Raw genomic sequence first — 15702 nt, forward strand, 5'->3', positions numbered from 1 at the left:
AGAGAGAAATTAAGAAATCACCAGATAAAACTAAGGAAGTTTGTTCCTAGTGAAACTGATCTACGAAAATATACTAAAGGAGAGTCCTTTGGGCTGAAATGAAGACAGAAATTGGAAGCCATATGAAGAAGCCATATGAAGAACTCCAGTAAAGGTACCTATATAAATAAATATAAAAGTCAGTATTTTTAGCTTTTAACTCCTTTCTTATTTCCCACATGATTTAAAAGATAAATACATAAAAATTCTTGTGTCCTTGCTTCTCCCATGCTTGGTGCTTAAATAACAGAAAAATAAGAAAAAAATCTTATATCTTTTTATTAATGAGCATATAACATATAAAGATATAATTTGTAACAATCACAACATAAAGTATACACAGACCTGTATAGGAGCAAAGATTTTCCTATGCTATTAACGTCAATTCAAACTAGGTTGTTATAAATTTATGATGTTGATTGTAACCTCTGTGGTAACCACTTAAACAATATTTTTAACATACTGATACGAAAATTAGAGGAGCCTGAGGCTGCAGTAAGCCATGATTGTGCAACTGCACTGCGACCTGGGCAACAGAGCAAGACCCTGTCTCTGAGAAAGAGTCAAGAAAATTAGAAGGGTATTAAATGGTACACTACAGGAAAAATCAGCGAAATACAAAAGAAGGCAGTAATGGCGGAAATGAGGAATAAAAAGGTATAAGACAAACAGAAGGAGTGTCTGGAGAGCAGCACCAGCGCAGCCACCACCGCCACGTCCCTACAGGCTGATTTTGATAAGGTCACAGAAGAAGGGAGGAAGCTGAAAATAAGACCAGATGCTGAAGAACTGAAAGAACTGTTCCTGGGCTTTACACACAAGCTATAATTGGAAACATTAATACTGAGTGTCCAGAAATGCTGGATTTAAAAGACAAGGCCAAACGGGAAGCATAGAACCTCCAAAAAGGATTGTCAAAGGAAGATACAATGAGTGCCTGTATTTCTAAAGCAGAAGAGCTGATAGAAAAACGTGAAACTTAGAATAAAACGTATGAGAAATTTTCCTTTTTGAAGGCTTATAATGGTATCACGACCAAACATTTAGAGTTAACACTGTTAACTCTATGTATTGTGTATATTTTTACTATTATTATGAATTATAATAATTAGAAGTATGCTAAAATTGTGTAGTTAACCAAATTGTACTTGCTTAAACCAGGTGTCTTTAAAAGTTCTTTTAGAAAAATATTTTTTTTTCTTTTCATAGATTGGGGTTCAAGTGCAGTCTCGTTGCATGATCTTATCACGTACTGGTGAAGTCTGGGCTTTCAGTGTCCCCGTTACCCAGATAGTGTACAATCGTGCCCAAAAGGTAGTTTCTCATTCCTCACCCCCCTTGAACCCTCCCACCTTTCTAAGTCTCCGGTGTCTGTTGTTCCACACTCCATGTCCATGTGCACACATCGTTTAGCTCCCACTTATAGGCGAGAACATGTGATATTTGACTTTCCATTTCGGAGTTATTTCACTTAAGATAGCAGCCTCCAGTTCCAACCATGTTGCTACAGAAGACATGATCTCAGTCTTTTTTTTTAACGGCTCAGTAGTATTCCATGGTATACATATACCATATTTTCTTTGTCCAGTCATCTGGGATAGACACTTAGGTTGATTCCATATCTTTGCTATTGGGAATAATGCTATGATAAACATATGGGTGCAGGTGTCTTTTTGATATAATGATTTATTTTCCTTTAGGTAGATACCCAGTAGTGCGATTGCTGGATGGAACAGTGGTTCTGCTTTTAGTTCTTTGAGAATTTCCATATTATTTTCCATAGAATTTGTACTGGTTGACCTTCCCATCAGCAGTGTATGAGTTTCCCTTTTCTCTGCATCCTCACCAACATCCGTTGTTTTTTGACATTTTAGAAAAGTCTTGCTTGGTAGTATTTATACAAAGGTTAGGAATTTTTTTAAAAGACATGGAGAAAACAAAGAACAAAGTGGCATTAGTAGTACCTTTTTTTTTTTAAGACAGAGTCTTGATCTGTCGCCAGGCTGGAGTGCAGTGGCGTCATCTCAGCTCATTGCAACCTGTCTCCCGGGTTTAAGCGATTCTCCTGCTTCAGCCTCCCAAGTAGCTAGAACTACAGGCACACGCCATCACTCCCAGCCAATTTTTGTATTTTTAGTAGAGATGGGGTTTCACCATGTTGGCCAAGATGGTCTCCATCTCTTGACCTAGTGATCCACCCTCCTCGGCCTCCCAAAGTGCTGGGACTACAGGAGTGAGCCACCGTGCCTGGCCAGGTAGTACCTTCTTATCAGTTATTAGTTTATGTAAATAAACTTTCAAATCAAAAAGCAGAAAAATTAACACAATGTGTTTTTTAAAATGATGCAACTATATGCTATCCACAAGAGACTAACTTTAGAGCCAAAGACACAAATAGTTTGAGTAAAGGGATGGTAAGTGGGTTAAATTATGTCTTCTTAAAAGATATATTAAAGTCCTAATAACCAGCATCTCTGAATGCAGCCTTATTTAGAAATAGGGTCTCTGCACACATAATGAAATTAAGATAAGGTTATTAGATGGGCCCTAAATCAATATGACTGGTGTGCTTATAAGAGCAGGAGAAGGCTGGGCATAGCGGCTCACACTTGTGATCACAGCACTTTGGGAGGATCTCCTGAGGCAGGAGTTCAAGACCAGCCTGGGCAGCATAGTAAGACCCTGTCTCTATACACACACACACACATACACACACACACACAAATTAGCCAGGTGTGGTGGCATGTTTCTGCACTCCCAACAGGGGGGTCGGGTGAGAGGATTATTTGTGCCTGGAACATTGAGGCTTCAGTGAGCTATGATTGCATCACTGCACTCCAGTCTGCGCAACAGAGTGAGACCCCGTCTCTAAAAAAACAAATAAAAACAAGATTTTTTTTTTAAAGACACAGAGAGGAGGAGAAGAGACACAGGGAAGAAAGACATGTGAAGAAGGAGGCAGAGACTGAAGTGATGCAGCTGTCAGCTGAGGAATTCCTGGGACTACCAGAAGCTGGAAGAGGCTAGAGAGGATCCTGCCATAGACGCTTCAGAAAGAGCATAACCTTGTCAGCATCTCACTTTAGAACTGCTGGCATACAGAACTGCAGGAGATAACTTTGTGTTGTTTCAAAGCACCTGTTTTCAATACTTTGTTCCACTGGTCCTAGGAAACTAATACAGAGGGAAAAAAGATACTCCATGCAAATAGTAATCAGAAAAGAGTGGGAACGGCTATACTAACATCGGACAAACTAGACTTTAAGTCAAAAACTGCTACGAGAGAAAAAGAAGGTGATTATGTATTGATAAAAGGGTCAATTCATGAAGAAGATATAAAAATTATGCACATATTTATACCAAACGAAATAACTCAAAAATATATGAGGCAAATACTGAGAGAATTGAAGACAGAGAAAGAAAAGGCTACCATATTAGTTGGAAACTTCAATACCCTACTATCAGTAATGGTTAGAACATCTACACAGAGGCCGGGCGCGGTGGCTCACGCCTATAATCCGAGCACTTTGGGAGGCCGAGGCGGGTGGATCAGGAGGTCAAGAGATCGAGACCATCCTGGTCAACAAGGTGAAACCCTATCTCTACTAAAAATACAAAAATTAGGTGGGCGTGGTGGCGTGTGCCTGTAATCCCAGCTACTCGGGAGGCTGAGGCAGGAGAATTGCCTGAACCCAGGAGGCGGAGGTTGTGGTGAGCCGAGATCGCGCCATTGCACTCCAGCCTGGGTAACAAGAGCGAAACTCCGTCTCAAAAAAAAAAAAAAGAACATCTACACAGGATATCAGTAAGGAAATAAAAGATCTGAACAACCTAGACCAAGCTTGTCCGACTTGCAGCCCAGAGTCTGCATCCCACCCAAGATGGGTTTCAATATGGCCCAATACAAAATTGTAAACTTTCTTAAGACATTATGAGATTTTTTGTGTGTGATTTTTCTTTTTTTTTTTTAGCTCATCAGTATGGTTAGTGTTAGTGTATTTTACGTATGGTTCAAGACAATTCTTTTTCCTACTGTGGCCCAGGGAGGCCAAAAGATTGGACTCTCCTGACCTAGACCAACCAGACCTATGTAAATCAGATCTGACAGATTTAGATAAAACTCTCCACCCAACAACAGAATAAACAATCTTCTCAAGTGCTCATGGAACGTCCCACAAGAGAGATCGTATTAGGCCACATAACGGTCTCAATAAATTTTTTTTTTTTTTTTTTTTTTTTGAGACGGAGTTTCGCTCTCCTTACCCAGGCTGGAGTGCAATGGCGCAATCTCGGCTCACCACATCCTCCGCCTCCTGGGTTCAGGCAATTCTCCTGCCTCAGCCTCCCGAGTAGCTGGGATTACAGGCAGGCGCCACCGTGCCCAGCTAATTTTTTTGTAGTTTTAGTAGAGACGGGGTTTCACCATGTTGACCAGGATGGTCTCGATCTCTTGACCTCGTGATCCACCTGCCTGGGCCTCCCAAAGTGCTGGGATTACAGGCTTGAGCCACTGCGCCCGGCCAATAAATTTTTAAAAATTGAAATTAAAGGAAGTATATGCTCTGACCACGGTGGGTTGCAGCTAAACATCAGTAACAAAAGGAAATTTTTTTTATTCACAAATAACAAATTTGTGAAAATTCACAAATATGGGAAATTTGAAAACACTCTTAAACAATGAACAGATCAAAGGAGAAGTCACAGGGTAGTTAGAGAAAACTTAGAGATGAATAAAAATGAAAACACAACGTACCAGAACCAACGGGATGCAGCTAAAAAGCAGGGGTCAGAGCAGATGTCAAGCAGTAAACATTTATATTTAAAAGGGCCATGGGGCCTCACACCTGTAATCCTAGCCCTTTGGGAGGATGAGGCAGAAGGAAAGCTTGAGACTAGCCTGGGAAACACGGCGAAGCCCTGCCTCTACAAAACATTAGCTGGGCAAGGTGGCATACACCTATCGTCCCAGCCACTTGGGAGGCTGAGGCAGGAGGACAGCTTGAACCCAGGATGCGGAGATTGCAGTCAGCTGAGATTGGGCCAAAAAACAGAGAGAGAAAGAAACAGAGAGAGAGATTAGATCCGCAATAAAAAAAGAAAAACAAAAATAAAAACCTCAACAAAGAAAACTCCTGGACAAGGTGGCTTCTGCACTGCTGAGTTATACCAAACATTTAAAGAATTAACATCAATCCTTCTCAAAGTCTTCCTAAAGAAGAGAAAAGAATACTTTCTACTTATTCTCCGAAACCAGCATTACCCTGACACCTGAGTCAAATAAAGAAACCACAGAAGAATATGCAATATACTTAGCATATATGAATACAGTTGCAAAATTCGTCAACAAAACACTAGTAAATGAAATTCAACAACTTAATTAAAGATTATACAGTGTGACTAAATGGGGTTTATACCAGGAATGTGTAGAATGCAAGGATGATTCAACACATGAAAATCAATCAATGTAACACATCACATTAATAAAATGGAGGAAAAAACATGATATTATCAACTTGATAGATGTAAAAAACCATTTGACAAAATTCAACATTCTTTCATGAGCAAAAACACCAAGAAAACTAAAAATAGAAAAGAACTTCCTTAACATAATAAAGGGCACTTATTAATAACCCAAAGCTAATATTGTACTCAATGGTGAAAGACTGAAAGCTTTTCTCCTAAGATCAGGAGCAAGACAAGATGTCCACTTTCACAGGTACTATTTAACATTTTATTGGAAGTTTTAGCCAGAGAAATTAGGCAAGAAAAAAGTAAAAGGAATATAAATGTAAAAAAGAAAAAGTAAAATTATTCCTTTTTGCAGATGACCTGATCCTTTACATGGAAATTTTTTTTTAAACCACAGAAGAAATAGTAGAGATAATAAATGAATTCATCCAAATTTCAGGTGTAATATCAATACTTGAAATCACTTGTGTCGCTATAAACAACTAGTAAACAATCTGAAAAAGACTTTAAGAATACAATGTTACTATAAGAATATCCAAAAGACTAAAAGATGGCATAATAAATTTAATCAAGGAAGTAAAAGGCATCTAAACTGAAACATTGATGAAGGAAATTAACGAGGAGCTAAATAAATAGAAGCACACCTTGTGTTGGTGGATTGGAAAACTAAAGATATTTCTACAGACATAACATAATTCCTGTCAAAATTCCAATGGGCTTTTCACAAAAATGTAAAAGCCAATCCTCAAATTTATATGGAGCTACAAGGGGTTCCATATGAAAAAGAATAACAGGCCTGGCATGGTGGCTCAGGCTTGTAATTAGAGCACTTTGGGAGACTGAGGTGGGTGGGTCGCTTGAGGTCAGGTGTTTGAGACTAGCCTGGCCAACATGGTGAAACCAGTCTCCACTAAAACACAAAAATTAGTCAGCCAGTGGCAGGTGCCTGTAATCCAAACTACTGGGAAGGCTGAGACAGGAGAATCACTTGAACCCAGGAGGCGGAGGTTGCAGTGAGCCAAGATCATGCCACCACACTTCAACCTGAGCGATGAAGTGAGACTCTATCTCAAAAAGAAAAAGAATGACAAAACTGGAAGTCTCACACTTCCTGGTTAAAAATTTACTACAAATCTTAAGTAATCAAAACCATGTGATACTGACATAAGAATAAACCTGTAGACCCATGGAGTAAAACTGAGAGTCCATAAGTAAATCCATACATCTATGGCCAATTATTTTCAGCAAGGGTGCCAAGACCATTTAATGGGGAACGAATAGTCTCTTTAACAAACAGTACTGAGATAACTGAATATCACATGCAAAAGAATAAACAGGAACCCCCCACATCACAGCACATAGAAAAGTCAACTCAAAATGGATCAAAGACCTGTAAGAAACTATAAAACCGTAAAACTCTTTGAGGAAAACATAAGTGTAAATTTTCATGTCCTTGGACAATGGATTCTTAGATACGCTATCAAAAGCATCAGCAACAGACAACAAAATAGATAAATTTGATTTTATCAAAATGAAAAACTTTTGCACATCAAAGGCCATTATTAAATGAAAAGACAACCAACACAGTGGGAGAAAATACTTGCAAATCATATATCTGATAAGGTCTAGTGTCCAGAGGCCAGTGCAGTGGCTCAGTTCTATAATCCCAGCACTTTGGGAGGCTGTAGCAGGTGGATCACAAGGTCAGGAGTTCGAGATCAGCCTGGGCAGTAAGGTGAAATGCTGTCTCTACTAAAAATTAGCCAGGCATGGTGACACACTCCTGTAATCCCAGCTACTTGGGAGGCTGAGGCAGGAGAATTGCTTGAACCTGGGTGGCAATGGTTGCAGTGAGCCAAGACTGCACCACTGCACTCCAGCCTAGGCAACAGAGCAAGACTCTGTATCAAAAAAAAAAAGAGAGACTAGTGTCCAGAATATATTTAAAGAACTTTAACAACTCAATAACCAAAAGACAATCCAGTTTTAAAATGAGCAAAGTTCTTGATAGACATTTCTACAAAAGAGATTATACAAATTGTTAACAAACATATAAAAAATGCTCCACATCATTAATCACTAGAGAAATGCAAGTCAAACCCACAATGAGATACCACTTAACACCCACTAGGTCAGCCATAATAGTAATAATCATCATTGTCATCATTAGAAAATAACAAGTGTTGGTAAGATGCGGAGAAATTAGAACTCTAACAGATTGCTGTTGGGAATGTAAAATGGTGCAGTAACTGTAGAAACAGATACTGTTTTTTTTTAAGTTAAACATATAATTACCATATGACCAGCAATTCCACTCCTAAGTACATACCCAGAAGATTTGAAAACAGAAGGTCAAACAGATACTTTTACACAAACGTTCATAGCAACATTATTCACAATAGCCAAAAGATATTAATAGAAATGGTCCAAATGTTAATTCATGGATGAATGAATAAACATAACGTAGTACATACATATAATGGAATATTACTCAGCCATAAAAAAGATGAAGCACTGATCCATGCTACCATGTGCTTAAACTTGAAAACATTATGCTAAATGAAGAAGCCAAATAAAAAGATCCTGTATTACACAAACAGTCTAGAATAGGTAAATCCATAGTTAATGGGTGGTTTTCAGGAGCTGGTGGGAGGAGTGGGAAGTGACTGCTCAATAGATACAAGGTTTTTCCTGAGATGATGAAAATGTTTTAGAACTAGACAGAGGTAGTGGTTGCACATTGTGAATGTTCTAAATGCCACTGAATTGTACACTTTAAACTGTTAATGTTATGTCAATTTCATATCTATTTTTAAAAACATATACATATAATCATTCATACAATATAGATATAGAGAAAGCAATGTGCCAAATGTTAGTGGCTCATAAATCTAGGCAAAAGATGTATAAATGTTCATTGAACTATTATTTCGAGTTTCATGTAGAAGTCAATAAAATGTTGAGAAAAACTTATTCATATACTAAATTACCTTTAGTATAATCAAAAACTGACAAATCTACCATAAAGATGAGAGATTTTAAGAAACTGCCTTAATAATTAACAGGTAAAGTCGATTTTTAAAACTTAGTAAGGATAAGCAATATTTGAACAATTTTGTTTAATAGACATATATAGAACATTGTACCCAGAAACTGCAAAAACTGCAACCTTTCAAATACACATGTAGTATTTATGAAAATAGACCATGTGTTAGGAGATAAAGCAAATCTTGATAAATTTTGATGCATCAGTATTATGTAGAACATAACATGACTATAATACTAGTAACAATCAATAAATTTTTTAAATATTCCAAAAGTTCTATAGTTAACAATTATTCATGGAATAAAGAAAAATATGATAGAAATTTTTAAAAATTGACCTGAATTACAGGAAAAATAGTACAGATCAAAACTTGTCGTACTTGGAGAAAATGTATAGCCAAATTTTAGAAAAAAAAAAAGGTAAAAACTAGTAAGACTTAATTTTATTTATTTTGTAGAGACAGGGGTCTTACTGTGTTGGCCAGGCTAATCTCAAACTCCTGGCCTCAAGCTATTCTCTCAACTCAGCCTCCAAAAATACTCCTTTTCTAATGTTAAAAGTTAGGTCTGGCAATGAGCCACTGATCCAGCCTGACTTTTAACATTAGAAAAAGGGCAATAGCAGCATAGCCAAGACAATCCAAAGCAAAAAGAACAAAGCTGGAGGCATTATACTACCTGACTTCAAACTATACTACAAGGCTACAGTAACCAAAACAGCATGGTACCAGTACCAAACATATAGATCAACGGAACAGAACAGAGGCCTCAGAAGTAACACCACACATGTATGACCATCTGATCTTTGACAAACCTGACGAGAACAAGCAATGGGGAAAGGATTCCCTATTTAATAAGTGGTACTGGGAAAACTGGATCCCTTCCTTACACCTTATGCAAAAATTAACTCAAAAGGGATTAAAGACTTAAATGCATGACCTAAAAACCATAAGAAGCCTAGAAGAAAACCTAGGTAATACCATTCAAGACATAGACATGGTCAAGACTTCATGACTAAAACACCAAAAACAATGGCAACAAAAGCCAAGATAGACAAACAGGATCTAATGAAACTACATAGCTTCTACACAACAAAAGAAACTATCATCAGAGTGAAGAGGCAACCTACAGAATTAGAGAATATTTTTGCAATCTACCTATCTGACAAAGGGCTAATATCCTGAATCTGCAAAGAACTTAAACAAATTTACAAGAAAAAAAAACCAACAACCCCATCAAAAAGTGGCCACAGGATCTGAACAGACACTTCTCAAAAGAAGACATTCATGCAGCCAATGAACATGAAAAAAAGCTCATCATCACTGTTCATTAGAGACATGCACATCAGAACCACATTCAGATACCAACTCACACCAGTTAGCATGGTAATCATTAAAAAGTCAGGAAACTTCTTCCACTGCCATTTTAAATCCAGCTCCATACAACACGCCACCACCACTGCGTGCCTGCATCCCTCTGCCAACAGCTCTGCCACTATGGAAGACGTGAAGCAGTACAGCAACATAGAGGAAATAACAGACGGAGCCAAGATCAATGCGAGCAAGAATCAGCGGGATGATGCTTGTAAACCACACAATTAAAATACTTCCAGTCACTGGGAGATCAAGAGGATTTGGATGTGCTTTTTAAAGATGCTGCTGGTGTTGATAAGGTTTTGGAACTGAGAGGACACAAACTGCATGGCAAACTGACAGATCCAAAAAGGGCCAAAAGTTTAAAAGGAAAAGAACGCCCCTAAAAAGGTTTTCGTGGGTGGATTGAGCCCAGATACTTCTGAAGAACAAATTAGAGAATATTTTGAAGTCTATGAAGAGATTGAAAACATCGAACATCCCATGGATGCAAAACAGATGAAAGAAGAGGATTTTGTTTTATCACATACACCGATGAAAAGCCAGTAAAATTTGTTAGAAAGCAGATACCATCAAATCGGTTCTGCGAAGTGTGAAGTGAAAGTCGCACAACCCAAAGAGTATATAGTCAGCAACAGCAACAACCAAAATGTGGAAGAGGTGCTGCCGCTGGTGGACGACGTGGTAGGAGAGGTCGTGGCCGAGGTCAGGGCCAAAACCGGAACCAAGGATTTCATAACTATTATGATCAAGGGTACGGAAATTACAGTAGTACCTACGGTGGTGATCAAAACTGTAGTGGCTATGCAGATATGATTATACTGGGCATAACTACGGGAACTATGGATATGGACGGGGATATGCAGACTACAGTGGCCAACGGAGCACTTACCGCAAGGCATCGCGAGGGGGTGGCAATCACCAAAACAATTACCAGCCATACCAAAGGAGAGCATTGGAGAAATCAGGGGGAGATGGTAAAGTCACCCATCTTGCAGGACAACATTGAAGACTGGTCTTCTGTTGATCGAAGATGATTATTTTGTAAAAGACTTTCTAGTGTACAGGACACAATTGTGTCCAGCTGTATATGTCTGCCAGTTCGTTTTGTTTTTATTTGTCCTTTGCCATCAGTGTTATGACTCAATGTGGATTTGTTTATACACATTTTATTTGTATGATTTCATGTTAAGCTTCAAATAAATGCTTCCTTATGTGGAAAAAAAAAACTCAGGAAACAACAGATGCTGGAGGGGATGTGGAGAAATAGGAACGTTTTTACACTGTTGGTGGGAGTCTAAATTAGTTCAATCATTGTAGAAGACAGTGTGCTGATTCCTCGAGGATCTAGAACTAGAAATACCATTTGACCCAGCAATCCCATTACTGGGTATATACCCAAAGGATTATAAATCATTCTATTATAAAGACACGTGCGCACGTATGTTTACTGCACTACTGTTATGCCGGTCAGTGATAGACTGAATAAAGAAAACGTGACACATATACACCATGAATACTACACAGCCATAAAAAAAAAGGATGAGTTCATGTCTTTTGCAGGGACGTGGATGCAGCTAGAAACCATGATTCTCAGCAAACTAACACAAGAATAGAAAACCAAAAACCAAATTAGCCGGGCGTGGTGGCGCGTGCCTGTAATCCCAGCTACTCAGGAGGCTGAGGCAGGAGAATTGCCTGAACCCAGGAGGCGGAGGTTGCGGTGAGCCGAGATTGCGCCATTGCACTCCAGCCTGGGTAACAAGAGCGAAACTCCGAAACTCCGTCTCCAAAAAAAAAAAAAAGGAAAAGAAAACCAAACACCACATGTTCTCACTCATTAGTGTGAGTTGAACAATGAGAACACATGGACATAGGGAGGGGAACATCACACACCCGGGCCTCTTGGGAGGTGAGGGGGTGTGTCCTAGGAAAGGGATAGCAGTAGGAAAAATACCTAATGTAGATGACAGGTTGATGTGTGCAGCAAACTACCATGGCACATGTATACCTATGGACCAAACCCGCATAATCTGCACATGTACCCCAGAACTGAATTAATTTTTTAATTTTAAAATAAATTTTAAAAAAAAGAAAACAGGCAACCAAACAAGATATTAAAAGTGAGAAAATAATAAAAACATAAAGAAATGGAAAACAAATACACACCAAAGAGCATCAACAAAGAAAGAGAGTTGTTTTTTTGTTTTTTTTTTTTGAGACGAAGTTTCGCTCTTGTTACCCAGGCTGGAGTGCAATGGCGTGATTTCGGCTCACCGCAACCTCTGCCTCCTGGGTTCAGGCAATTCTCCTGCCTCCTGAGTAGCTGGGATTACAGGCACGCGCCACCATGCCCAGCTAATTTTTTTTTTTGTATTTTTAGTAGAGATGGGGTTTCACCATGTTGATCAGGATGGTCTCGATCTCTTGACCTCTTGATCCACCCGCCTCGGACTCCCAAAGTGCTGGGATTACAGGCGTGAGCCACCGTGCCCGGTTAGAAAGAGGTTGTTTTGAAACACCAATAAAATTGGCAAACCTCTGGCAAGACTGATCAATAAAAAGGGAGACATACATTAAAATATAGAAAATATTTAAAACTACAGATGCAGCATAATTAAAAAGCTAACACAAAAATATTAAGAAAATCTTTATGCCAGTAGATTTGATAACTTGAGTGAAAAGGACAACTTCTTAGAAAATAGACTCCAGAAAAAACGATTGAAAAAAAGAAATGAAGATAGGAAATCATGAAAGGTCTTACAACCAATATTGAAACTGCCGGCCAGGCACAGTGACTCACGCCTGTAATCATATCACTTCGGGGGGCCGAAGTGGGCAGATCACTTGAGGTCAGTAGTTCGAGACCAGCCTGGTCAACAAGGTGAAACCCCATCTCAACTAAACATACAAAAATTAACCAGGTGTGGTGGTGGAGACCTAAACTCCCAGATACTCAGGAGGTTGAGGCAGGAGAACCACTTGAACCTGGAAGGCGGAAGTTGCAGCAAGCCTATATGGCACCTCTGCACTCCAGGCTGGGTGACAGAATTAGAATCTGTCTCAAAGAAAAAGAAAAAGAAAAAGAAATTGCATCAGTACCTTAAATCTTTTCACAGGCCTGTGCATGTGCGCGCACACACACACACACACACACACACACACACCATAGCAGGCCCAAATGGTTTTACCATTTACTTAACTTCAATTTTAATCAAACTTTTCCAGAGAACAGAAAGAAAGAGAGCGATTCCCAGTTAATTTACAACGATAGCACAATTCCCATTCAAAAGCCACAGAAAAGTATTACAAGACAAGAAAATTCACGTTAATCTCACTCATGAGCATAGATGCAACAATCTACCAAAATATTAGCAATCCAAATATAGCTTCTAGATTCTAGAATCTTTCTGCAAAAGCCATTCATCATAAGCCATCTCCCCAACCAAAACAGCCTTGTTTGTAGTTGCTTGCTGATTTCCATGTGTAAATGCTATAAACTTGCCTGCTTTCAAGGTACCAATGTGACTTCACTGAATGCAGAGGTGGGGAGAGATGCTAACAAATCACTATTGTGCATGACAGAGGTACCACCAAATACCAACGGAAAAAGGTAATGAGGCTAGGATAATTAGCTATCATTTTGTAATAAAATAAGGTGTCTACCTCATGCTACAAACCAAAATCAATTGAAGACAAACTATGAACTTAACTGTAAATTTTAAACATTTTTTGGAAATAATATAGGCGAGCATCTTTAGGACCTTGAGACAAGAGATTATTTTTACAATAAGACAAAATCACTGACAATAAGGAAAATATTTTATTACATTAAAATTATGAAATTCTGTACATTAGAGAGACTCACCATTAAGAGAGTGAAAAACACCACTAAATGAAGTGATGAAATTTTTCACCGAAATAATTCTTTCCCACACAGATACAACTGAATACCATTTGGTGTTGCCTCTTTGGGACCCCTGCCCTAACTCGCTCTCCCATTCTATAGCTTAAATCTCTTCTCTGCTGGAATTTTCTTGAAACACTCCCTCTCTTTCTTGTTCGCAGTCCAGCCTATTGAAAGATTAATGTACAGTTATTTTTGGCACTCACTCACTTTACAACTCATTTCTTAGCTGAACATTTACTTCTCATTTTCACTGCACTCTGATTTCTCAGTTGACACAGTTCTCTCTAAGGTAACCAGTGGTCTCCATAAGATGAAGTTCAGTGAATGCTTTTCAGTCTTTATCTCACTGGTCACTCTCCAGAAGCATTCCATAATGTTGACTATCCCTTTCTTAAAACCAGCTCCCCCTTTGCTTCTGCAACTGTACACTCACACCCTGTTATTCTTCACTCCTTCTGAATATTCTCTGTAGGTTTCTCCATTCTTTTTGCCTCTTCCTACCACCAGATTACCTGCTTTGAAATATATACATGTGTGTGTATACATATATACATGTGTGTACATATATACGCGTTTGTATATGCATAACATATGCTTCCTTTTTAAAATTCTAGAACATTTAGAAAAATATAAAGAACAGAATTAAAAGTATCAGTAATCCTAATACCCAAAGACAAGCCTTATTATTAACAACATTTTAATTGGTATACATTTCTAGAATTTTTCTAGGAATATATATGTGTTTTCATAAAATGGTAACTACTATACATAATGGTGCTTTTATCACATAATATAATGTATACTCTCATATCAATATAGATTAATACTGTTACTGTATTAACATTAGCTAATACTAAGCTTTACTAAAGTCACGCTGTCAAACTCTCTTTATGTATGTCACTGATATTAAAAACTAATAAGATAAAAACTATATTATTTCCATTTTACAGATGGAAAAACTAAGGCTTGGATAATTTAATAGTTCATGGTGTAATGGTGAGTAGCACTAGGAAGAGCTACCCAAGATTTCAACCTAAGCTAATTCCAGAGTTGTACCTCTTTTCACTGTCTATAGAGCTTTATCAATCAGGTTAATTTTACTTGTAAGTAATGGTGATGCTCAACTAAAAGAAACATTAGTAATTAAAAAGTCTGGCATTAGACAATCTCAAAATTGGTCATGACCACTCAAGACTGAAGGCTTTGGGTGGTGTCTCTGTGACTCTCATGGCTTTCTCTCAGAGCCTCAGATAGCTACATTCTTACATCTTCACACAAAGTGTCCAAAGAAGGTAAAAATAAACAGTTTTCTCTACATACACCTCTTCATTCATTGTGTACTTCCAAAAAATTCCACAAACAACTACTCTGATGTCTCATTGCCCCGAAATAGACCATCTGTCAACTTCTAAACCAAATACATAGGTGTATCATCATAGGTCACCATCATCAATCACAATTCACTACCTGAACCGCACCTGTCTTCCTTGACTATCTTGCCATTCAATATCATTAAAAAGTGGCAATTCTGGCCGGGCGCGGTGGCTCATGCCTGTAATCCCAGCACTTTGGGAGGCCGAGGCAGGTGGATCATGAGGTCAAGAGATCGAGACCATCCTGGTCAACATGGCGAAACCCCGTCTCTACTAAAAATACAACAAATTAGCTGGGCATGGTGGCACGTGCCTGTAATCCCAGCTACTCAGGAGGCTGAGGCAGGAGAATTGCCTGAACCCAGGAGGCGGAGGTTGCGGTGAGCCGAGATTGCACCATTGCACTCCAGCCTGGGTAACAAGAGTGAAACTCCGTCTCAAACAAAAAAAAAAAAAAAAAGGCAATTCTGTTAGAAGGGAGAAAAGGAAAATG

The 15702-nt window shown here is 38.6% G+C and overlaps 1 pseudogene; it reads left to right on the forward strand.

Moving 5' to 3' along the window:
* The first annotated feature begins 10034 nt into the window (after positions 1 to 10034).
* LOC118145056 (heterogeneous nuclear ribonucleoprotein D-like pseudogene) lies at positions 10035 to 11019 on the forward strand (annotated as a pseudogene).
* The last annotated feature ends 4683 nt before the right edge of the window (positions 11020 to 15702 follow it).

Source organism: Callithrix jacchus, chromosome 8, assembly GCF_049354715.1.
Source record: "Callithrix jacchus isolate 240 chromosome 8, calJac240_pri, whole genome shotgun sequence".
In the NCBI taxonomy this organism is placed as follows: Eukaryota; Metazoa; Chordata; class Mammalia; order Primates; family Cebidae; genus Callithrix; species Callithrix jacchus.